Source organism: Bactrocera neohumeralis, unplaced genomic scaffold (assembly GCF_024586455.1).
Source record: "Bactrocera neohumeralis isolate Rockhampton unplaced genomic scaffold, APGP_CSIRO_Bneo_wtdbg2-racon-allhic-juicebox.fasta_v2 ctg6264, whole genome shotgun sequence".
NCBI lineage: Eukaryota > Metazoa > Arthropoda > Insecta > Diptera > Tephritidae > Bactrocera > Bactrocera neohumeralis.
Window position 1 is genome coordinate 1 of NW_026093137.1, and position 6,170 is coordinate 6,170.

Below are 6,170 nucleotides of genomic sequence, written 5' to 3' on the forward strand. Positions count from 1 at the left end.
TCTGTTAATTAGCTGTTTTGATGTTATTGGAGTTGTCATAGAGTTGTCCTATAGCCATAACGACAGTGTCTTTGGAGCAATTTAACAATCTTATATTAAGGTGTAGAATCGATTTTTTAGTACATGCACATTAAGCAATCGATATCAAGATGCGTAAGAATATGCACTTTACATATTTATGCTAACTAGCCGTTTTGATGTTATCGGAGCTTGCATAGAGCTGTCCTATAGCCATAGCGACAAGGTATTTGGAACAATTTTGCAATCTTAGATTAAGGTGTAGAATTGATTTTTTGGTACATACACAATATGCAATCGATATCTTCTTCTTCTTAATTGGTGTAGAAACCCCTTAAGCGATTATAGCCGAGTTAACAACAGCGCGCCAGTCGTTTCTTCTTCTCGCTACGTGGCGCCAATTGGATATTCCAAGCGAAGCCAGGTCCTTCTCCACTTGGTCCTTCCAACGGAGTGGAGATCTTCCTCTTCCTCTGCTTCCCCCGGCGGGTACTGCGTCGAATATTTTCAGAGCTGGAGTGTTTTCGTCCATCCAGACAACATGACCTAGCCAGCGTAGCCGCTGTCTTTTAATTCGCTGAACTATGTCGATGTCGTCGTATATCTCGTACAGCTCATCGTTCCATCGAATGCGGTATTCGCCGTGGCTAACGCGCAAAGGACCATAAATCTTTCGCAGAACTTTTCTCTCGAAAACTCGCAACGTCGACTCATCCGTTGTTGACATCGTCCAAGACTCTGCACCATACAGCAGGACGGGAATTATGAGTGACTTATAGAGTTTGGTTTTTGTTTGTCGAGAGAGGACTTTGCTTCTCAATTGCCTACTCAGTCCGAAGTAGCACTTGTTGGAAAGAGTTATCCTGCGTTGGATTTCTAGGCTGACATTGTTGGTGGTGTTTACGCTGGTTTCAAGATAGACGAAATTATCTACGACTTCAAAGTTATGACTGTCAACAGTGACGTGAGTGCCAAGTCGCGAATGCGACGACTGTTTGTTTGATGACAGGAGATATTTCGTCTTGCCCTCGTTCACTGCCAGACCCATTTTCTGATCTTCCTTGTCCAGCCTGGAGAAAGCAGAACTAACGGCGCGGGTGTTGAGGCCGATGATATCAATATCATCGGCATACGCCAACAGCTGTACACTCTTATAGAAGATGGTACCTTCTCTATTTAGTTCTGCGGCTCGAACTATTTTCTCCAAAAGCAGGTTGAAAAAGTCGCACGATAGGGAATCGCCTTGTCTGAAACCTCGTTTGGTATCGAACGGCTCGGAGACGTCCTTCCCGATCCTGACGGAGCTTTTGGTGTTACTCAACGTCAGTTTACACAGCCGTATTAGTTTTGCGGGGATACCAAATTCAGACATCGCGGCATAAAGGCAGCTCCTTTTCGTGCTGTCGAAAGCAGCTTTGAAATCGACGAAGAGGTGGTGTGTGTCGATTCTCTTTTCACCGGTCTTTTCCAAGATTTGGCGTATGGTGAATATCTGGTCGGTTGTTGATTTGCCAGGTCTGAAGCCACACTGATAAGGTCCAATCAGTTTGTTGACGGTGGGCTTTAATCTTTCACACAATACGCTCGATAGAACCTTATATGCGATGTTGAGGAGGCTAATCCCACGGTAGTTGGCGCAGATTGTGGGGTCTCCTTTTTTATGGATTGGGCATAGCACACTTAAATTCCAATCGTTGGGCATGCTTTCGTCCGACCATATTTTACAAAGAAGCTGATGCATGCTCCTTATCAGTTCTTCGCCGCCGTGTTTGAATAGCTCGGCCGGCAATCCGTCGGCCCCTGCCGCTTTGTTGTTCTTCAGGCGGGCAATTGCTATTCGAACTTCTTCATGGTCGGGTAATGGAACGTCTGCTCCATCGTCATCGATTAGGGAATCGGGTTCTCCTTCTCCTGGTGTTGTGCGTTCACTGCCATTCAGCAGGCTGGAGAAGTGTTCCCTCCATAATTTAAGTATGCTCTGGGCATCAGTGACTAGATCACCTTTGGGGGTTCTACAGGAATACGCTCCGGTCTTGAAACCTTCCGTAAGCCGCCGCATTTTTTCGTAGAATTTTCGAGCATTACCCCTGTCGGCCAGCTTATCAAGCTCTTCGTACTCACGCATTTCAGCCTCTTTCTTCTTCTGTCTACAGATGTGTCTCGCTTCCCTCTTCAACTCTCGGTATCTATCCCATCCCGCACGTGTAGTGGTCGATCGTAACGTTGCGAGGTAGGCAGCCTGTTTTCTCTCCGCTGCGACACGGCACTCCTCGTCGTACCAGCTGTTCTTTTGCACTTTCCGAAAACCAATGGTTTCGGTTGCAGCTGTACGTAAGGAGTTTGAAATGCCGTCCCACAGTTCCCTTATACCGAGTTGTTGACGAGTGCTCTCAGAGAGCAGGAGTGCAAGCCGAGTAGAAAATCGTTTGGCTGTCCGTTGTGATTGCAGCTTCTCGACGTCGAACCTTCCTTGTGTTTGGTGGCGCGCGTTTTTTGCTGCACAGAGGCGGGTGCGAATCTTAGCTGCAACAAGATAGTGGTCCGAGTCGATGTTAGGACCTCGGAGCGCACGCACATCTAAAACACTGGAGACGTGTCTTCCGTCTATCACAACATGATCGATCTGGTTGGTAGTTTTTCGATCCGGAGACAGCCAGGTAGCTTGATGAATCTTCTTATGCTGGAATCTAGTACTACAGATAACCATATTTCGGGCCCCGGCGAAGTCAATCAGCCTCAACCCATTTGGGGATGTTTCGTCGTGGAGGCTGAATTTACCGACCGTAGTGCCAAATATACCTTCTTTGCCCACCCTGGCGTTAAAGTCGCCAAGCACGATTTTGACATCGTGGCGTGGGCAGCTCTCATAAGCGCGCTCCAAGCGCTCATAGAAGGCATCTTTGGTCACATCGTCCTTCTCTTCCGTCGGGGCGTGGGCGCAAATCAGCGATATGTTGAAGAACCTCGCTTTGATGCGGATTGTGCTAGACGTTCATTCACCGCAGTGAATGATAGTACTCGGCGACGGAGTCTCTCTCCCACCACGAATCCTACACCAAACTTGCGCTCCTTTATATGGCCACTGTAGTAAATGTCACAAGGACCTACTCGTCTCTGTCCTTGTCCCGTCCATCGCATTTCTTGGACGGCAGTGATGTCAGCCTTTGTCTTTACGAGGACATCAACCAGCTGGGCAGCGGCACCTTCCCAATTAAGGGACCGGACATTCCAGGTGCATGCCCTTAATTCGTAGTCCTTCTTTCGTTTGCCATGGTCGTCATCAAAAGGGGGGTCTCTCATCCGAGGCTGCTGTTGGTTTTTTATTGTGGTGAGCTTTTTACGTGGCGGGTCCCAAACCCAGCGCACAACCCTATGCAGGGGTGTTTCGCCTTCTCACTTTAGCTCACCTTCGAACGGATGTTCGTAGGCTACCCGGTTGGCTTAGTCCAATAATAATCACGGCAAAAATAATTATGCAACAAATATGGCTAGATAAAACTGACTGGTATGAAAGCCTGAAGCCACTCACCCTTCATCGATGGAACAGCTTCGTAAAGGATTACGACAACATAAACAAAATTGAAATACCCAGATGGACCCATTTCAACCCAACAGCCACCATTGAATTCCACGGTTTCTCTGATGCTTCAGAAAAAGCATATGCCGCGACACTTTATAAAAGAGTTTCAGTTGGACACAAAATATGGACAACTCTCTTAGTCTCAAAAACAAGAGTTGCTCCCATTAAAACCGTATCCCTACCCAGATTGGAACTCTGCGGAGCGGTTCTACTAGCTAACCTTGTTAACTCTACCCTATCCCAACTACACCTAACCCAATACAAAAATTATTTTTGGACTGACTCAACCATAGTTCTCGCTTGGTTAAACAAACCACCCTGTTCATGGACCACTTTCGTTTCTCATCGAGTAGCTGCAATCACCGAGAAAGTGGGAATCGATAATTGGAGCCATGTGGAAAGCCAAGACAATCCCGCAGACTTGGCAAGCCGAGGATGTACACCCACCGATCTATTGAATTGCAACCTCTGGTGGCATGGACCCCAATGGCTACAACATGAAAAGGAGCATTTTCCAGCATCGGAAAAAACATACAACACTACCGTGGAATTCAAACCCGTTAAAACGTTTGCGATAACCACCCAAGAGGATATACTCGAAAGGTTTTCCTCATTCCCCAGAGCTATTCGCGTTATCGCTTACCTATTCAGGTTTCGCGCAAATGCCTCACCAAGGAGACGAGAAACTGATTACTCAAGCCACGAAATAACCCCGGAAGAGTTCAAAACAACCCGAATGAAGTTAATTATTCATACTCAAAAAAAAAAAAAATCTCAATTTTTTCAATACCCAATCAGTTCCCCTGTTAATATTCAATTATTTCGCAGATTCTGCAAGGTGGCCGGGATGTTTAATCCAAACAAATACTCCTCTGCATTACTCCCACAAATTACATAAAGTAATAGAGGCGTAATGCAGAGGAATATCAACCGCCCCAACTTCACGCAACAGGCGAAGAAGGAAAGACAAAAAAAAAAGACGATTTTCCCGCGCATTTACCAAAAAGGCATATTATTATCCCGCCAACACAGCGAACCACAAGCGATAGCAGATATCACGGAGAACAAAACGATTAAAACAAGCACAAGTGAACTACAAGTGAATTACAATAAAGTGAACTTAACTAGTGAAACAAACGCAGCTAAACACGGAAAAACGTTTTTAAACAAGGAATCCACACAACATTAAACAGCGATACTCCACATACACAACAACAACACAGGAAAAAAGAATTTGCACCCACCACAGGTTACAACACATGAAATTATTAACATAGAATTACATATATCTATAAATTAAACCAATTAACCCATATTGGCAACACATACACACACCCATATATTTATATACTTCTATATACGATTAAACTCGAAATTTATAAAGTTTTGAACTTAAACTAATTATCTTTTAATTAATCGAAATCGGCCCCATACGTCGACGTATCCCGACAATGTTATTGGAACTTTCATAGAGTTGTCGTATAGCCATAACGACAATGTCTTTTGGAGAGATTTCACAAACTTAAGTTAAGGTGTAGAATCGATTTTTCAATACATACACATTAAGCAATCGATTTCAAGTTGCGTAAAAATATGAACTTTACATATTTATGCTAACTCGCCGTTTTGATGTTATTGGAGTTGTCATAGAGTTATATTAAGGTGTAGAATCGATTTTTTGATACATACACAATATGCAATCGATATCAGGTAGCGTAAAAATATGAACTTCACATATTTTTGCTAATTACCCGTTTTGATGTTGTAATGGGGTTTCGTCCATAGCTGAGGTATGCTCAGCCGCTCCAGGGTCAGCCTTGGGACCCACGAACCCTTAGCAAAGAGAGACGAGTTTTATCCTCGTAAAGTTATATCCACACCCCCACTCCTTATGCGGACAGCCAGACCAGCGCGATGGAAATAAACGGGATTGATGAGTCAGGCGTTGACGCTTGATGAAGTCGGCACGGCGGTGATGAAAACGGGTGAAATTAGCGTGCCCGGCGTTGACGCTTGATGAAGTCGGCACGGCGGTGATGAAAACGGGTGAAACTAAGCGTGCCCGGCGTTGACGTTTGATGAAGTCGGCACGGCGGTGATGAAAACGGGTGAAACTAAGCGTGCCCGGCGTTGACGTTTGATGAAGTCGGCACGGTGGTGATGAAGTCGGCACGGCGGTGATGAAAACGGGTGAAACTAAGCGTGCCCGGCGTTGACGTTTGATGAAGTCGGCACGGCGGTGATGAAAACGGGTGAAATTAGCGTGCCCGGCGTTGACGCTTGATGAAGTCGGCACGGCGGTGATGAAAACGGGTGAAACTAACGTGCCCGGCGTTGACGCTTGTTAAAGCTGGCACGGTGATGTATCCGGCGGTGATGATAGTCCTTCGGCTTCGCGCTGCCTATTGCTGCCGATTGCTGGGCGACCGTCCTCGCTGGCGAGCTGGAGAAAAAGGGCCCGTTCGGTGTGAAGTGCTTGCTTATATAGCAGCATAGCGCAGCTTTCGTCACCGTAGCGAGGTAAGTTGTATGCGTATGGTGCGTTAGTACGTATGGTGGAAAGATCTAGCAG

General features: G+C 46.0%; 1 long non-coding RNA gene across 1 annotated transcript; it reads right to left on the bottom strand.

Annotated features, from left to right (window-relative positions):
* Positions 1-5,450: 5,450 nt before the first annotated feature.
* LOC126767428 (uncharacterized) lies at positions 5,451-6,146 on the bottom strand. Its single transcript, XR_007669094.1, has 2 exons — positions 5,796-6,146; positions 5,451-5,712 (listed from the first exon to the last, which is right to left on the bottom strand). It is a non-coding gene; the product is annotated as an uncharacterized LOC126767428 (long non-coding RNA).
* Positions 6,147-6,170: the final 24 nt, after the last annotated feature.